This window comes from Bombyx mori, chromosome 9 (assembly GCF_030269925.1).
Source record: "Bombyx mori chromosome 9, ASM3026992v2".
NCBI classification, from domain to species: Eukaryota; Metazoa; Arthropoda; class Insecta; order Lepidoptera; family Bombycidae; genus Bombyx; species Bombyx mori.
In genome coordinates, this window is record NC_085115.1 from 11930464 (window position 1) to 11951209 (window position 20746).

General features: G+C 36.6%; 1 protein-coding gene across 1 annotated transcript in view; it reads left to right on the forward strand.

Moving 5' to 3' along the window:
* Nucleotides 1–20746, forward strand: part of LOC101744335 (mannosyl-oligosaccharide alpha-1,2-mannosidase IA) — a 91853-nt gene that overhangs the window by 49501 nt on the left and 21606 nt on the right. The gene's annotated exons all lie outside the window — the stretch shown is intronic.

A 20746-nucleotide genomic window follows, 5' to 3' on the forward strand; every position in this document is an offset into this window, starting at 1 on the left:
AAACGTACAGATAAAATCCTAAGCGACACTCTTTAAACGACCGCCACGGTGCAATTTATAACTGTTATCGAAGCTGTTGATACTCGATTTAGAGATTGTAAAAGTCGCCTTGTTTAGCATCCTCTTCGAACATGTTTGGAAAGGTCGTAACGTTATGTTCGACGAAAATGCGAGTTTTGCATTCCGATCGCTTTGGCGAGTCCCAGAACGAGCAATTAGTTTCTTATGCAGACGTCTTCACGTGAAACATTTGCCAAGTCGCGTTTTTTTCTTTGTTAAAGCTCATATTTAGGGTATCTTGGTAAATTCTAAAGTGCATTATTTATGTAATAGCTAATGTCACACAGTTTCTTCAATTTACTATTCTCTAGTTTTTTTGTAGTATGTCTTCTTCTTCTTGCCCTTATCCCAAAATATTTGGCATCGGTGCATCATGACCGACCCCTGCCCACCGTCAACCGTCATTGGGAACGCTATCGTTGGCATAAGCACAGATTAATAAATAGTTACTACGTAATAAAGCATAAAGTAATAGCCAGAAGAAGTCCCGTAGTCGCCTATTACGACGCCCAGGATGATGAAGATATGGGTCGGTTCAATTAATTCTAAGCCGGGAACACACGGCAATTAATTACGAATAAGCAATTGTTTATATTGAGCTCTTGTGGGATTCCATCAAATTCTGCCCTGATTTGCTAAAAATTGTTAATTTTTATTTAATTTAATTAGTTTTTTTGGTTTAAATACAGGATGATATTTTGTCCCTTAAATTATGGATTTTCAAATTTTATTCTTACGTTTCAAGTTATTTTTAGTTTTAACTCCACGAGCTGCCTTAAGGATTACTTTATACTAGTTAGATATTGGTAGTTTGTTTAAGGCAACACAATTCTTTTGAAAACCAATATACAGTACTAAGTAAATCCTTTTTTAGACCATTTATAACTAGTTCTTGATTTTTCTATAACAAAAGTTGGATAGAGTTTGAAATAACTATCTCAAATCATCATCGGTCTGCGCAAATCAGTCTTCTAATTTTGTTTTATGCCGACCTTCATCGTTTCCCTTTTAGAATTCAGTAATGTTCGCTGTTCGCGGATCAAAAAGATAATTAGTTCCTGTTAAAAACTCAGCACTCAATATTATTCACGGAACCTTTCACAGTAACATTTATATCTTGATTGACTTCCCTCGCAAACTCGCTAGCTTGCGACTGTTTCAAAGTAACTCATATTTTTGTGACGGAAATTCTTTTGATTCTCGAAATGACTGTGCCTTAAATTACAAACGAGAACTTGGTGGCACCATCGTGACAAAAGTTTTTGGTACGATGTCGAATGATGTTGATGATATTTGAAGCGCCCATGGCCTAATGAGTGAGAAGCTCCACTGTACCTTCTCCTATGGGGTAATGTAAGTGTACATACCTAACATGTAATCACATACGAATTTCACATTGAAAGGCTTAAATTAAAAGCTTAATAATATATAATATAAACTATTTTAAATTCTGCTTAAGGAAGCATTCTGCTTAAGGAAGCATTCTGCTTAAAGAAAAACTTCTTTGCGCAGAAAGCTGCCCCAAGGAAGTTATTCTTTTCGGTTAGAAAACTCAGATATGCGTTATTATACCTTCAATACAATTGAATATTCATCCTAATGTTTAAGCATGTCTGGTACATGGGTCAGGACCTTATCTACAACAAAAATTTATGAAAACTTCGTTTTATGTTTTGTGGTTCCTCTATTTAAGAATGGTATTAAGTAAATGTCGCTACTAGTCCCTGTGCATTAATGGAGTTTCCAAGGCGCTTCAATAATGCATCAATATTTTCGTCTGTGCTAAGATAAGATTCTCGATGCCAGTAATTTAAACACTCTCAAATAGATGACTCACATAAAAAAACAGTCTGTCTCGCATGAGCGTAGCTGTGTTCGTATTAATATAATATATTTATTTACCTACACTAACGCAATTGTGTCGTTAATCACAATGTGTTTACATTGCTTGTTTGTTGTCATCCATCTTCGTTCATACCAATTGTACAAATATAAAACACTTTTAAAAAGCAATGTTGTTAAGAATAACAGTCATTGACGTTTTAAATAATGGTTTTCACTTTTCAGACATTTATTAATCCTTCTATAAAAATACCCTCTAAAACAAAAGACGGATTAAGGGGATTTTTTTTTTCGACACTGTCTTTTGCATACTCATCAATCTTTTGGTAAATGGCCGCCGGCTGCGATTGCGAGTACCCGATTTTTCTTTAGCTGGCAAGATATCCGATCTACACTGTCAGCTGACGTCTTTTCCAGATTCCCATTTCAACAAAACGTCAATTTAGTTTCTTCAATATAACGAAGTGAAAATAAGAGAATGTTTTTCATTTGGGTTTCACTGATTTTAAAAAGATTTTCGTAAGAAATGTTGAAGGAAAAATTTTGATTTCGAAGCGCAGCATTCGGTCAACCACTTATGCAGACTGCATTTCCGTTAAAAGTCCAGATGAAACGATTTTCTCGGGTTTCGCTATTCCAAGCACGAATGCGATCGAAGAATGCAAACAGTTGCGGCCAACACCAGGACCGATTTTATGAGGAATACTAAATTGTAGATGGAAAGTAATATTTGATGGAAAAATCGTAAGTAGGTACTTTAATATTGATATTAGTTTATTACAAACAAATTGAAACAACAAATTAAAATTGAAACCGCTGATAAGTAATATATTTTGTATGTTAAGATTTTATTCATAAAGATCACGTGTTAGTATCATACTTCAATATTGATTCAAATATCAATATAGTAAATGGCTAGGATAGCTGATATAGTATCTATACTCTATACTAAATTATAAATCTACAGTGGTTTTTACGGATGTTCCGTTATAATTACTGAACCATGCATCCGATTGACTTGAAACTTGGTATCCATGTAGAAAATACATGCACTTAATGGATAGGCTAATTATTTTTATGAATATTGGACTCCCTAATAATAATGACAATAAATAATAATGTTAATTTTAAATGAGCACCGAAGCGGGCGAGTACGGCTAGTAACTGATATAGATATACGTAGTAGATATAATAGTAGGATAACTATGTATAGCAGAGAGATACATATAGTAAATAAGAGACGTCTGAAGATGATTTCAGCGCTCACACGTCCTGGCTCATCCCGCCTTTTCCATGTAGCGGGGGCATTGCGGTCAAGAACGGTGCTCGTTAGGGTCCGTCCAGTAGAATAAATCGAGTTTTCTTTACTGCCCATTCCTATTGTAGTCGGGTTCGCGTCCGAAACGTGAACTTGTACATTTTTACGACAACTCAAAACGTGATTTCGCTGCATTTGCGAAACTTGTTCGATTTCCCCTAGGGATTCTGTTTCGTGTTGCTTGCTTGACTTAATGCTCGTTCGAATTTCCCATTGTGATTAACATCTCGAAAGCTTACCATTGTTTGTCGCTGTTAAATTTCAATTGTAAACAGCAAAATTAATATTGGCCGTTCACCAAAGAACACTCGAAAGAAATTATTGTTCTTGCAGCATATGGAAATTCTGCTAACTTTTCCAATATGAACCGTTTCCAGGCCTTGTGCGATATTTGTTTTTAACTGAAGTCGGCTTCTGTTATTTCACATATAACTTTACGTGTGTAATAAAATCGTTGCAACCGGCTTTGTTTTCTTCTGTTGTAGCTTTCTAGTAATCAAACATAATAAAGTATTTAATGTTTCGATTGATGCTTGTTACTCTAACAAGGATTTTTTTTCTTAGAATTGTAGACGAGCTCACAGGCCACCTGGTGTTAAGTGGTTACTGAAGCCCATAGACATCTACAACGTAAATGCGCCACACACTTTGAGATATAAGTTCTAAGGTCTCAGTATAGTTACAACGGCTGCCCCACCCTTCAAACCGAAACACATTACTGCTTCACAGCAGAAATAGGCAGGGCGGTGGTACCTACCCGTGCGGACTCACATGAGGTCCTACCACCAGTAATTAAGCAAATTATAATTTTGTGGATTTGATTTTTATTACACGATGTTATTCCTTCACCGTGGAAGTCAATCGTGAACATTTGTTGTTGGAATTCGAACACCGGTGCATCGCTAGATACGAATGCACCGGACGTCTTATCCTTTAAACCACGACAACTTCATTACTGAAAAGCGAACAGCCTGGCAGTTTTAAGAAGTCGATTGACATCGCAATGTCACCCGCCTTGATGCCTGAGATCGAAGTCTGACTTACCAATAAAACTGGAACACATGGTTTCTTCCTAGCAGTAATAGGCAGGATGGTAATACCGACATAATACGCGTGATCACATTAACCTGGTATACATGTAATATGCATAATAATGCTATAAATAACTTCAAACCGCTATTTTTCGAAATATTCATCCTATAGAATTGTGATGATAGAAAACTGATTGTTTTTTTTTTAGCTAACAATATCTCTTCATATAAATGCCATTATCTAAATTATTTCGTACCAGCTCATCCTGTAATAATATTGTATCATAAGATAATTTCATTAAAATGATCTCCGTTTTATCATCGATATTATATTCATTGGACTTCCATTAAACTTAATAAGTGTAATAAGATGATATTTTTTACGTTCCTCTGCTCTTATTCTTTTATTATAGCATCATAATAACATACCGTCTGTTTTTATATCTCAATGCGGAAAATATTTTTTCTTTTCCGATAATAAAATAAGTAAGGCTTTTTTTGGCTATTGTTGTTTAAATATGGCCGAAGAGATTGCGTTGGAAATGAAATATTAGAATTGAACTCGACTTGACTGTGAGCTTAGTAGGATTCTAGCGAAAGAAAAATGGAGGCTCGCGAAATTGTCGATAATGTTTATGTAATATTTATTTAACTTATTTTATTTATTATTAATGAACATTTTAGTCCTGCTTTAGTTCATATATTTGTATATATGCTTCAGTAAGTGTAATCATTTGAGGTAAAATACTGGTAACATGAAGATCTTGCATCTCATACCACTGCTGTGTAGGCTTATGCAAAACGTGAGCTCTGTATGTCCCTTTCTCAGGTGTTCCATCATGAACAATGTTACCAACCAGTTCGTATATTGTTTTTCCGTTATGTTTCGCCTTAATTTCCGCAGTCAGTATATCGCCAAAATCGACGATTTTGACAGGAAAGTATATAGTAGCCTTAGCAGCTTTTTTTTTTGCTTTTTATCAAGCTGAACTTGATGGTTTCTGTAAAATTAACTGTAAAACTTTGTAACTAATTCCGTGTCCGTTCTTATACTTGTATATATTCCGTATTGTTAATACACAATAATTAAAATGTGTAGGTTAATCACCTCGGCTTAAATTCTGCGATGGGTTTATATTACAGAAGTACATTGAGTTAACTATTTTATTTTATCAAAAAAATATATAGAGGATTGAGTTGGATGCTAAATAACTACTGTTCTGCACAGAGGATTTTTTTTTCAACGTAAAATGTATACGTACCAAAATATTCAAATGATAATATACTTCATTAAAATATATCAAATCTACCGTCGGTTCCAAAAAGGTGCTGAGATGTACTTCAAACGATACCGTTACATAATAATATGCAATATCATTAATTCGATCACATACGAGCCTTTTTGAACGTAACGTCATTATGATTAAAACTATAGTCTACTATGATTGGTATGATTAAAAATATTCTCCTATGATTAAAATATTACTCATGAAACTGTAATTATATTATTTCCGACGTTCATGTTATTTCAGTTGTCCGTGACCGCTGCAAAAACTGTAAAATATCTAATTCGACTCGGAAGAACCAAAATAAATACAATATTCTTATAAGTAGGAAGGTATTGAAGTCGTCGTGGCCTAAAGGATAAGACGTTCGGTGCATTCGTATCTAGCGATGCACCGGTGTTCGAATCCCGCAGGCGGGTACCAATTTTTCTAATGAAATACGTACTTAACAAAATGTTCGCGACTGACTTCCACGGTGAAGGAATAACATCGTGTAATAGAAATCAAACCCGCAAAATTATAATTTGCGTAATTACTGGTGGTAGGACCTCTTGTGAGTCCGCACGGGTAGGTACCACCGCCCTGCCTATTTCTGCCGTGAAGCAGTAATGCGTTTCGGTTTGAAGGGTAGGGCAGCCGTTGTAATTACACTGAGACCTTAGAACTTATACTTTATTACTTTATTACTTTATTTACTTATACTTTTAACGTCCGTCTGGTGTAGTGGTAAGTGACATGGTCACTACACTAGGGGGTCGCGGGTTCGAATCCCGCCAAGGGAAGATATTTGTATGATAAATATAAATGTCTTTTCCAGGGTTATGGATGTATATTAAATATATGTATGTGTATAATAAAAATCTTACATTTATATCCGTTATCTGGTACCAGTAACACAAGTTCTTTACGAACTTATCACGGGAACAGTTAACGTGCCGTGATTGTTAGTAAAATATTTATATTTATTTATATTTATATATCTCAAGGTGGGTGGCGCATTTACGTTGTAAATGTCTATGGGCTCCAGTAACCACTTAACACCAGGTGGGCTGTGAGCTCGTCCACCCATCTAAGCAATAAAAAAAAAAAGGTAGTTAGGATGACAGTGTTAGTGACAGGTGTGATTTAAAAAAAAAACTAAATTATTATAAAAAGTTACATAGTTGTGTTTTTTTGGGAGAGGAAAATTATAGTGAAACAATTTTTGTTTTCTTAATTTATCAGCTGTCATTTCTGTTTTATGTTTTAATTTTTTTTACTGTATGGCACGAAAATATGCTTATGAAAAAAAAATTTAAGCTACATTTGTAGCGACTTGTAGAATATTTAGGATCACTAGTGGAACAATTTCTCTTACCTCATTTCATTCACTGAAGATCAGACTTGTCACATTTTGGAACTTTTTTTATTGCATTTGTAGGCAGACGACCGTACGTACGGCTCACTAGATGGTGTGCGGTTACCGTCGCCCATGGACGTCAGCAATGCAAGGGGCAGAGCCAAGCTGCAGCCTAAATGTAGCATACGTGATAATATAATTATTCGAAACGAACGCTACGATATTAAAATAAATTAAACAAGACGTATACAGGTTTATTTTTGTTTTTTTAGTTAGTCAAAACTCCCGCAACCCGTATGCAAATATTAATCTAAATGCAGCGATGAGTCTTATCCCGGTATCTACTCGTAAATTAGAGATTACTTGCGGGATTTCGAAGCCGTTTTAATATATTCGTCATTGGAAACTCAATTAACATACATATAAACGAATTTCTCCACGAAATGCGTTCGTTTGGATTACTGTGATTAAACCTTCTTTTAATTAAATGTTCCAATATTATATTATAAAAATATTTAAATACGGTAATGGATCTAAAAGTTGGAACCGGGTGTCGTGGACCGAAGAATACTACGAGAAAGTATACACGAGCTTTGCCATAAACAGTTGCCTTACAACCTTGCGTTACTGTTATCGAGATATAGATTTTATATGTAACGAATAGAGTTGTAAAGCAGTATGTCTTACTGGTGGTAGGACCTCTTGTGAGTCCGCGCGGGTAAGTACCACCACCCTGCCTATTTCTGGCGTGAAGCAGTAATGCGTTTCGATCTGAAGAGTGAGGCAGCCGTTGTAACTATACTTGAGACCTTAGAACTTATATCTGAAGGTGGGTGGCGCATTTACGTTGTGGATGTCTATGGGCTCCAGTACTTATTTAACACCAGTTGGACTGTGATCTCGTTCACCCACCTAACCAATAAAAAAAAATGGTCAAAAGATTCGAGAAACTATGTTACTATTCTTTACAAACCTAGGCACGGTGGTCGTGAAATCGTGATATCAATAATAAAAAATAAATAAATAACTAGAAAGAAATCGCGCACTGCCATCCGACCCCAAATTAATATACCCTGTGTTATGGTTCCCAGAAACTGACATACATATATACGTTTGAGTACATTTAGGTATTAAACATTTAGACAAAGAGCAATGATACCTGTTCATGACGCGAATCTGTGCCCGATGTGGAAATCGAACCCACGACCCTCAGTAACAACAGTCAGGGCCGCTAACTGCTGCACCACCGAATGGTTAATGCCTCTCGGTCATTGTTCTGCTCTTAGGTTACTTCAGCTCTTATCCTCACTCACAGTATTGCGTTATGACAAAGTATAATGTTTGGAAATGCACAGGAAAAAGACAAAATATTGATAAATCTAAACATATAAATAAAATTGGAGTGTCTGTTTTTAATATTGAAATAACCGCTTTTTACTACATGCATATGAATATATATACGTTACATACACCAAAATAACATTTTTTACAATTTTTGTCTGTCTGTCTGTCTGTTTGTTCCGACTAATATCTGAAATGGCTGGAACGATTTTCACGGGACTTTCACTGATAGGCAGCTGATGATATAAAGACCGGTACAACAATAACCGCGGGTAACATCGCGGGAATCAGCTAGTAGCTAATAAAATTCTAAAAAAAACATTCATTACTAGCTCTTACCTCCCGCTCGAGTTTTGTAACATAAGTACTAAGTATTGCCTAGATTTGAGCGGCATTACTGAAAATCTCTTCCTTACCAAAAGCCTCGCCCACAGAGCATAGCTTAAGCCAGCTTAAAGGCTTTAAGCGTCGTCGAACGAAAGTTAACACAAAAGGTAAACTCTATTTTTCGAGGTGGAAAGATACCGTGTGATATTTCAACATCATGTTACTAATTTAACACCTACCCACGTGCGTATTGTGCAAGAGTAAACTGTTACAATTACCATAGCTAATACGATTTGTATTTGTGAGAAAGATACTATTGAATATTTTGTTATGTTTTGAAATAACACTTTGGAAAGGATATTGTTTTGAAAAAGGAAAACCCGTTATTCTTTTTATTGTCTTCGCCTAAAAGGAGGGATATTTAATTTAAGAAGTACATGACACTCTCAATAGTCGTGATGGGAAGTTCATTCTAGAATAGGGCAATAAGTGCTGTACTGTTACTTGGAGATTATGCTCTAATAGTTTTGTAATAGTCAATACAATCCATTCTCTGTAAATAGATGTGGCCAATCGAAATTCGTTTATATTCTCATAAAGGTAAGCTTTGAAATTGAACTTGCTACGCAATGAAAGTTGTGTGCTCTTGTTGTAAACTTTCTTCTTGACATTTTCTTGTTAGTATTTGCGAGGCAATTCTATTGCACCCTTTTCCGTAGCAAGCTCGTTCGAACTGTCCGGGCTTAGAGCATTTTTCTTATGTAACTAGGAAATGCCGCAGGTGCCGCTGTAAAAGTAACAATATGTCGCTCACCTTAGGACGAATAATGTAAGGAAAAATCGAATTTGTTATGTTGTGAAAAAATTATCCAATAAGTAAGTGAACTTTTTATTGCCTTAGAAGATATACGAGCATACGGCCCACTCGATGGTGATGGGTTACCGATACTCGTGGATATTAGAAATGTCAAGGGCACAGCTGAACCGCTGCTAAATCTAATGAAATTATTATACTATATGTGAGAAAATGTTACATTTGAGTCATCTATTATCAAAGGTGGCAATCTGTGCATTGGGACAAAAAATTTTTATTGATATGTCAATACAGATTGATTTGAATATAATCGTCTCCTTCAAAGAATACGGTTCAAAACCTGCATTAAATAAAGGTTAATAGTTAACCTGTTATTTATCTAAGATGTCGTTCCGAAGAGTTTTGTGACTGCCAATGGAATACAAAGTCAATAATTCGTTTTTCTGATTTACCAATCATTGTCCAAAAGTCAGATTGCCGGCTTTGATAATAGTCGACTCATTTATCAGTACATAATTTCCAAAGATAAACATGTTCGTTTAAAAATATATGAGTCTGTATGGGACATTAGTACAATACATATCACAAAAAATGAAGAAAAGAACAAAAGCAACTTTCTACTTTAATTACTTTTAGGTAAGTCTTATATCACAAAGAATCCATTATTGTGATATGTAATAAATGTTTATTAAATAATAAAACAGAAAGGATTTTAAACAGTCAAATAAGGAAAAAAAAATATTCTAGGAATCTTAAATCTAAACAAATTATAAAGTAGGTAATTAATACAGTCAATGTGATTCTAATATTGTATACAAAGTACAAAAAAAAATATTTAAAGTTCGCCATGGCGTTGAGAATTCTTGTTCGAATATTAACGCATTCTGGCGCTGCACAGAGTTGATACTCAGGAGCAACCGACCGTTTGGGCGATGACACCAGCGGCAACAACTGGGTGGCCAGACGTTCTTTAGACCGTTTTGTGGTCGCGTATCTGGTCCGAATGTTATGTGCGGTCGCCCTTCCACCTGTCTCTTGTTCTGCCCCAGGCAAAACTCGGACATTTGGGCAAGAACGCAGCGGAGCCATTTAATGAATGCCATTTGTAGTCCATAGATATCGCGCGCACTCTCGACCTCCATTAACGGTGCTTTTAGGCACCACAAGCACCGGTCACCGTCCTCGTCGAACCCGTCGCTTGCGACGAAGGGCTCGGCGAGCGAACTAACCCATAGACACAGCCCACTGAGTTTCTCGCCGGATCTTCTCAGTGGGTCGCGTTTCCGATCCGGTGGTAGATTCTGCGAAGCACTGCTCTTGCTAGGGTCAGTGTTAGCAACTCTCCGGTTGAGCCCCGCGAGCTCACCTACAAACGTTAGGGTGAAGCTGAAATAGCCTCTCAAGGCTATCAGGATAGGTAGGAAAAAAAAAAGCTCTCGACGACGACAAGCCCAAAGGAATTAAATCAATATATAAATAAATACACTTGCAATTACACGAAAAATACGTCTATTTCGAAATATTTTAAATTTACTGAATTAATGTATTAATGTATGTTTCAACAATATCCATGAAACGTTTCTAAATTTTGTAAATATATATATGTAAATATTAACTTAATCTACGAATTTCGAACAATGCGAAACAGTGGGATAGTTGAAGTTCCACACTATTGAGCATTGTAACGTGGTAGTTGTGCCGCAAAAGCGGAAACGCGCCGGTGTTTACGATCCGCGCCCACACGAACTTCCGTCTGCGCTGTCCTGAACAAATAGAGCGGACTGCAGCCCCGTGAATGGGCGCTTCGTTACTTCACAATCGACCATTTATAAATTCAAATGAACGTTTACAATACTCGTACGAGTGCTGCGGGTTTGCATGAAAAAAATATACTTTGGACTAAAACTGAAAAAAGTCGTTGTAGCCTAAAGGATAAGACGTCCGGTGCATTCGTAATAGAATAAAAATCAAACCCGCAAAGTTATAATTTGCGTAATTACTGGTGGTAGGACATCTTGTGAGTCTGCACGAGTAGGTCCTGCCAATTTTTGCCGTGAAGCAGTATTGCATTTCGGTTTGAAGGGTAGGGCAGCCGGTGTACTGTTAAAACTAAGATCTTAGAACTTAGGTATATCTCGAGATGGGTGGCGACATTTATGTGGTGGATGTCTATGGCCTCCAGTTACCACTTAACACCAGGTGGGTCGTGCTCGTTCACCCATGTAAGGCATTTTTTTTATTAAAACCGGAAATATCTTGATTGGATATCCACTAAAGCTTCCCAAAATTATTTTTCAAGCCGATTGGAATTCAATCGATCGTAACTTTGCATTCATTCGAGCATAATATCTTGCTTGCTTAAACACAAAATATTTCTTTTTCATCTCGCCCAACCTTTTGTCTGGCTTCAATTGCTCCGTGTTGAAAATAGATAAATGTTTCTACTTTCTCTCTACTTATCTCGTGAAGGCTTCGCTGGTTTTCCCTTAGATTATTCTTCAGGCAGGTTGGCTATTAGGAGCCCTGTGCCGAACGCGGAGAAGTGTGAAATATTTCCAGAAACAGGTGTCGGCTCACACGTTAACTATTCACTATGCCCTCAAGTCATATTTATCGCTCTATAAAATATTTCGGCTTTGTCTTTTTCTCTTTCCGTGCTCGTAATAATGGTATCCACGGTAAGCACAGTAAAACACTCTGGCACTGACTGTACTTGAGAACGGTAATCACGGCAATTTTATAGTTATGAACATGTTTACCATAAATAATTTAAATATACTTACTTTATTAACTATTTTGAGCGGTAGGCAGCAGCTTGGCTTTGCCCCTGGCATTGCTGAAGTCCATGGGCGACGGTAACCACTCACCATCAGGTGGGCCGTATGCTCGTATGCCTACAAGGGCAATAAAAAAAAAAAACTTAACTCGCTGTTTCGGTATGTTCATAAAAAAACTCAGCAATCGAACATTGGACCTGCTTTATATTCTTTTTTGTCTTTAGGATTTTTTTTTCTATTCTTTAAACTAGTGGTCAAACAATTTTCTATACACATATTATTATGTATTACTATACAGTATTTAACATCGTAGAAAGTATTAGAATACCGACCGCACAGTTTTTATAGTCCGACGATGATCCCAGAGCTGCGTTCTAATCCCAACTTGCAAGTTTTTTTGATTTGATGTGTAAAGTAAAGGTGCGCCCACCTGCCACGCTGTCGCATCATCATAATGATTAATGTCGAAGCAGCAAGTTTAGCCCATAAAAACCGTTTGACTAATATGCTTATTTCCTTACGTTTTACGTTAAAAGATTTTTGGAGTTTAAATCAGAGAAAACTTCTGAACTGAGTTTTTTATTTATTTTTGTTATTGCTTAGATGGGTGGACGAGCCCACAACCCACCTGGTGTTAAGTGGTTACCGGAGCCCATAGACATCTAAAACGTAAATGTCGCCACCCACCTTGAGACATGAGTTCTAAGGTCTCAGTATAGTTAGAACGGCTGCCCCACCCTTCAAACCGAAACGCATTACTGCTTCGCGGCAGAAATAGAGTTGTGGTATCTACCCGTGCGGGCTCACAAGAGGTCCTACCACGAGTAAATTTATTAAATTGAGTCATCCAGTGAGTCATTAAATTATTTAGAAAAAAGGTTTTTTCCTTTAATTCCTATACAAACTGTAATTATTCAAAGCGCGCTCTATAACATTTAGTTTATGGCATTCAGGTAATATAACAATCGTTTGAGAGCTTGGCATTATCGGATATCACTTACAAAGGCTTCGATGTTTGTCTTTTAAGACAGGAGGCGCCACCGATGGCTCGTTTTATCACCGCGAAAGGAAGTCAAGTTACAAAAGCGAGCCCACTTTGCAAAAAGAGATCGACAAAAAGTGTCTTCCGCCGCGCGGTGAGTAAATAGCAGAGGTCCATTAGGGGGCGCGGGTCGAGGATAACGTGCTCTGAACAAATCGAATCACGAGGGGATCGGCCATTATGCAGATTTCCCTTTCTTAGTACGAAAAACTCGCGCTGAATCGATTCCGAAATTGGAAACATACTATTATTATACGCCTCGGTTAGTTATTCTGTTGAATGTGTACTAAATAGATTGTAGGGTTTTGTGAGTCGTAGACATAGTTCTAAAGCTTTTTTTTTATAATATGTATATAGTTTGTTTTACAGTTTGAAACTTTCTATCCAATAATTTAATCTATCCAATTTTTGTGGTCGCGTACTTTTGGTTCGGGGTGAAACTTCATTAACACATATTGTTTTATAGGTTTAGGTACATGTTACATAATTATTATTTAACACCTCCAAATGAAGATGAAATCACAAATCAAACAAACTGCCAGAGCTCAAGTACTATTCTTTCTGCGCAGAAAAGAAATATTTGAAATATATGGAGTTTCATTTTATTAATACTCGTCGCGGAACCTTTACACTAGAATGCATGAACACTCCGTGGCAAAATTAGGATGGTGGTATCGACCGTCGACTTGTTATGTATTATAAAGGTTTTTTTTATTGCTTAGATGGGTGGACGAGCTCACAGCCCACCTGGTGTTAAGTGGTTACTGGAGCCCATGGACATCTACAACGTAAACGCGCGACCCACCTTGAGATATAAGTTCTAAGATCTCAGTATAGTTACAACGGCTGCCCCACCCTTCAAACCGAAACGCATTACTGCTTCACGGCAGAAATAGGCAGGGTGGTGGTACCCACCCGCGTGGACTCACAAGAGGTTCTACCACCAGTAAAAATTGATTGAAGTATAAGAATTCAAAAAAATCGGGCTAAGCACTCAGCCAGTTAAAGTCAACGAAGTGTAGGAGGGTATTTCTACTGCACACTGATGATATAGGAACTAATAGCAATAGCACATGGAAGTTAATGTGACATTCCCATACTTCTTGATTAATAGTCGGGCGGGTAGAATGTTATCATTATGTAAATATAAGGTCCTTACATAAGAAATTGGCGTTTTATTTGGGAGGAATATAAGGTCTTTTTTTTTTGAAACTATACTTAATTGATCAAAGTATGCACCGTTCTTATCTATGCACTTTTGCCATTTCATAGGTTGTTCATTGATCCCTTTACTAAAAAAACCACGGGGGCGAGAATCAATAAACTCTTTGAAGGCTGTTTGGACTGCCGCATCGGAGTTTAATTTTTTTCCTTGTAAGGAGTTGTCCAAATTCAGGAAAAAATCGTTATCTGTTGGAGCAAGGTCCGGGGAGTAGTGTGGATGTAATAATTGACTTAATAGTACTAGTACACTAGCGGCTAGGCCCGGCTTCGCACGGCCGAACCAGAATATAGTTCTGCAAACACACTTCAGTTACTGTGTATGCATTACCTATAATATTTAACTTAAAGTTGATAATCCGAGAAACTTAAACCTAAATTTCATGCTTTTTTTTATTGCTTAGATGGGTGGACGAGCTCACAGCCCACCTGGTGTTAAGTGGTTACTGGAGCCCATAGAGTGCCATAGACAATCTACAACGTAAATGCGCCACCCACCTTGAGATATAAGTTCTAAGATCTCAGTATAGTTACATGCTCCTTAATTCAAAAGATACGAACGTCTGATATAAGTTTTCAACCTCGAAGTTTGTATACGGGTTAAATCTGTTGACGTTTAGTCTTTATTTACCACAATCAACTGCCAAAATTCCAAGTTTGTAGCTTTAGCGGCTTATACTCTACGCTAGTGAACGAGTCGCGGCAAATAATTACATATTCAGGGTGTCCCATATGAGATATATCAAGCCGAAATGTGGCTATAGTAGCAACAATGTAGATCATACATAAAAAAGTTTAAAAAAACACCCTGTAGATGTATAGATAATTAAAACTTAATTCATGTTATATGCGGCATTTACATTGTAATCAGTCAGGGCTCCGGTATCCATCTTAAATCAGTTTGGTCGTAAGCTTTGTATGCCCATTTACAGAAAAATAAACGAACCTGATCGTTTTTAGGAGCAAAACACATAATTTTTTTATTTTTTTTTTATTGCTTAGATGGATGGACGAGCTCACAGCCCACCTGATGTTAAGTGGTTACTGGAGCCCATAGACATCTACAACGTAAATGCGCCACCCACCTCGAGATATAAGTTCTAAGGTCTCACTATAGTTACAACGGCTACCCCACTCTTCGAACCGAAACGCATTACTGCTTCACGGCGGAAATAGGCGGGGTGGTGGTACCTACCCGTGCGGACTCCCAAGAGGTCCTACCACCAGTGATTACGCAAATTATAATTTTGCGGGAATAAGCGAGAATAAGCGAATAAGCGAGAATAATAAACATTTTACAAACTTCAGTTAATAAAACACTTTTTAATGTTTTAATTTTCCTTGCTCATTCGAATTCTGTGTCAACGCCGTTTTAATCAGGATAAGTTTAACTTAATTTTTTTTTTATAACTTAGATGGGTATACACCCATCTAAGTTATAAAAAAAAAATTGTATGAGGCTGAGAGCTCGTATGAGCTCTCAGCCCACCTGGTGTTAATTGGTTACTGGAGCCCATAGACGTCTACAACACAAATGCGCCACCCACCTTGAGATATAAGTTCTAAGGTTTCAGTATGTTTACAACGGCTGCCCAATCCTTCAAACCGAAACGCATTACTGCATGACGGCAGAAATAGGCAGGGCGGTAGTAGCTACCCGTGCGGACTCACTAGAGATCCTACCACCAGTAATTACGCAAATAATCATTTTGCGGGTTTTATTTTTATTACACGATGTTATTCCTTCACCGTGGAAGTCAATCGTGAACATTTGCCAAATACGTATTTCATTAGAAAAATTTGTACCCGCCTCGGGATCCGAACACCGTTGCATCGCTAGATACGAATGCACGGGACGTCTTATCCTTTAAACCACGACGATTTATCGATGGACACTAACTAATAAAGGAACATAAAAAACCACATAACGCGTCGACAGTATTGCGTTGGCTAATCAAGCCGGGTCGTAATTAAAAGGCAAGTACCCGCTGCGCGTCGCGGTTTGCGCAGCGTATATCCTCTCCTAGATTTACTGTTATGGCCAGCGCAGACACCGTAAGACCGTCTCCCGACACATCTTCGGCGTGACTTATCGTCTTCTCGCCCTAGAAACTAACACTTTAAGTGCAGTTTGTTTCGGTGATAAAGCTCGCTCGGACATAAAATGTCTCGACAAGAAACCAAACGGAATTCACGTCTTCAAATGAACGATACGGATTTCTTAAATATTAGAATTTTAGAAACTTCGGTAATTATAATTTAATGTAAACAAAATAAATGTTTTTTTTTATTGCTTAGATGGGCGGACGAGCTCAAAGCCCACCTGGTGTTAAGTGGTTACTGGAGCCCATAGACATCTACAACGTAGATGCGACACCCACCTTGAGATATCAGTTCTAAGATCTTAGTATAGTTACAACGGCTGCCCCACCCTTCAAACTGAAACGCATTACTGCTTCACGGCAGAAATAGGCAAGGCGGTGGTACCTACCCGCGCGGACTCATAAGAGGTCCTACCACCAGTAATGTAAAATGTGATTTAATGGTGTTTCATTTTAACCTAATCTACCGCAACTCGTATATTTACGAGCTTTTAGCTTATTAGCTAACAATATAAGATAGCTAAGATTCCCAGTTTGAGTAAGAATTGGATTAAACATATAATGGAATCTTGTAAGATAGCATCGTCATTATTTTAATTTTGGTACACACCAGACCCGTGTCTCGTGTTGGGAACAATGTTTGATTTAATCCTCGACTGTGAATGGTTGGATATATATATATGTACATCTTATCAACTATTCAAATTATATTGCTTTTTTTTCTTTAATGCTTTATCAAGCTTAAGCTAGTGGTGTTCAATTTGTTTCGGAAATATTAGAAATCACATAATTAATACTATCACTCACCTAGAGACGTGAAATCAAAGTCCCAACTGTATTATAACATACATATTATTATTATAATAAGAGTTATCCTTTCCTTCAAACCTAAACACATATTGGCGCGGCTTAACAATCCGCTGGTAAATTCACTCATTTATAAATTTTGCGAGTTTTGACTTTTATTACATTACATCGTGAAAGGCGTTCGTCAACAAGTATTATGTCAAGATAAGTACGTAGTAGCGATGTCGGGGGCCTTATACTACGAGTATAAGCCACGACAACTTCGAATGAATATTATCAATCTCTACGATGATTTTTAGGAAAATATTTCATTCAAACATTATCTTGTAAAATTTTGGTAAAGTTCAATATTAAACAGGTTTCTGGTCACTTACTACAGTAAAAATAGTACAAGAAAGGCATCATCCTAACGATTCTAATGCGTTGATATAGTGCTTTGTAACTAATTAAAGCCTCAAAGAATGGTTACAACGGCTCCGAAGCGGTTAAAACTCAAACCCATCACTACTTCGAAACATAATAGCGCGAATGAATTGCGAAATAAACTCGCCGAAACTTAAACACGAACCCGGCACTACGGTGTCGAATTAACGCTCGATGTCATTGATCGATTGTGCCGGCCCGAAACGAGGATTCCCTATTTAGTTTCGGTCCGGACACAACTCTGCCCGAATACACAATGCATTATGTGTACCTGGCTACCCATCTAAGTTATAAAAAAAAAATTGGTAGCGATGAACTGCATTCGTAATATTAACACAATTTCATTGGGTAATTTTAGTAAAATTTCTAATAGTCTACATTTTTCATGATCACGGACGACTAAGATGTTATACGTCGACAATATGACCACTAAAACTGTACATACAGTATTCAAAACGTCGGCAGTTAATAATGACAAAATAATAATGATAATATTGTCAATAAAAAATGCAAAATTAAATTCTTACAGTAATTTTAATTATATCTGTCTCGTGAAAATCTAACGAAATACTATATCATATTATTTTGGATTAAAAAATAAATGGACGACGATATAAATCAATATCTGGAGTTTGCCAAAATTTAATATCGCAAAGTAAAAAAATCGGTGTCAGGAGGTCCTTTATCTCATTTCGTTGACGGAAGTTATTTGACGTCATTATTTTTCGGATCCTCGTCTTTGTACCGTCCCTGGTATTCCGTTTTATCTTTGCTCGAGAGCATTCGATGCTAATAAGGTAAAAAATGTGAATTAATTAATTTATAATTCTATTACGAATTTCATTAATAGAACCAAAAATACTGTGATAGGTAGTGACACCCTTGATGCTCCAAAAAAATTTTTTTTAATCAATCGCTACGTCACCGTACATTGTAGGACTACATGTTAGATGATCTTCAGGATTTGTACTACTACTAATCAGAACCGGTATCCTATTGTATTCGGACCTGATGGTAGAAATTGTTGCCCCAAAGAGGTTATGCATATACCTTCTTGTCTATTTCTGCAATGGCGCAAGCGTGGGTTCCCGTTTAAATGTTAAGATAGCTGTAATTCTAATCAAATTGAGGTTTCGGTCATGACGAGAGCGGCGTTTTGGTCTTTTGTGAATTTACAAAAAAATATTTATTTATAGAAACTCTCTCAAAAGATTAAAGTTGCTTTGTAAACTTGTTACTGGTGGTAGGGCGTCTTGTAAATCCGCCCCGGAGGTACCACCACCCTGCCTATTTCTGACATGAAGCAGTAAAAATTGAGACTTTAGAACTCATGTCTCAAGGTGGGTAGCGAAATTTACTCTGTAGATGCCTATGGATGTCAGTAACCACTTAACATCTGGTGGGCCGTGAGCTCGTCCATTTATTTAAACAATAAAAAAAAACATGCATATGAACGAATTGTGTTTGTCGAATATAAATAAAAAAAACTTAAGGAACAAATATGATGGCGGGGCAATGAAGAGTCATGAACAAAAAACATCTCAATACCGCAAACAGTTGTTGATAAACTTGAGAAGAATGTGGAATGACGTCACGAAAACTAAACATTTCCTCGGTGTTGCTTATTTGATTTCAATCACATATACAATTTAACAATATATTTAATATAAAGCGATGTGTGATTTGCTAGTTTTATTTTATAAGGATTTAAATGCGTTCCAACATTTCACTAGTTCATATCTTTAATAAGCAATACAGATAAAATTTAAAGCAATGTTAATCTAGATGTTCCTTATAAAAATCATCGATTTAGCTCAAAAGAATTAATTATGTTCGACATGTCACCAATCTGAAAAGCTCCGAAAATAATTTATTTATTTATTTATTTATTTATTTATTTGGGAAACAAACAGTACAATACAAAACATACAATATTTAAAAAATATAACTAAAACAATAACCAAATATGTTTCCACAATCAAAATCACATATAAGTAGATAGTGAACAAGAAGAGAAATTTAGAAATTTAAATTACAAAAAAAAAACAAAAGCAACACAATACGCACATATCATTTTATACATTAACTCACACTATAAAACTACAACACTTATCGGGCCAAATCACCCTATAAACACTCCAAAATAGCTTTTCTATATGCTACAAGTGACAAGCAAAAGATATCAGCATTAGAGAACTTAGCATCATACAACCTACAAGATCTACGGACAAAAGAGTTAGAAGCATATTTCGTTCGAGCCGTGGACATGTGGAAGGTCTGTTTAGAACGCACGGAAATACGACTACATTTAAATGAAATTTTGGAAAGTAGATAGCTAGAATCAATCTCGTTATTTATTATTTTATATAAAAACATTTGATCCCTCAGTAGCCTGCGATCGACTAGAGAGACAAATTCTGTCGGTTCTGGAGAGTTAAAGCGACGACAATGGTATAAAAGATGCTTAAAAAACTTTTTTTGGACTCTTTCTAGTCGCTGAATATAAATATTATATTGGGGGTTCCATGTGACGGAGCCATATTCCAATATAGACCGTACAAAACTGTTGTACAACAGAATCAAAGTAGATGGTCTTTTAAAGTCTTTACCAACTCTAAGTATGAAGCCTAACATTCGAAAAGCCTTATTTACTATTTCATTAACATGAAAATCAAAAATCAAACTGGAATCCAAATAAATACCCAAATCACGAACAACTGTGGTGCGTACCAAAGTTTGACCATTAATAGAATAGTCATACAAGATATTCGATCTTCCACGTGAGAATGTTATAATAGTACACTTATTAGTATTCACTGTGAGTAAGTTATTTTGACAGTAAACAAATAAGTTGTTCAAATCATCCTGTAATTCCAAACAGTCGTTTAAGGACTTTATAACTTTATATACTTTTTTGTCATCAGCGTACATAATGAATTTGGATTTCCTGAAAACATTCGAAACGTCATTGACATATATATTAAATAACATAGGACCGAGATGAGAGCCCTGAGGA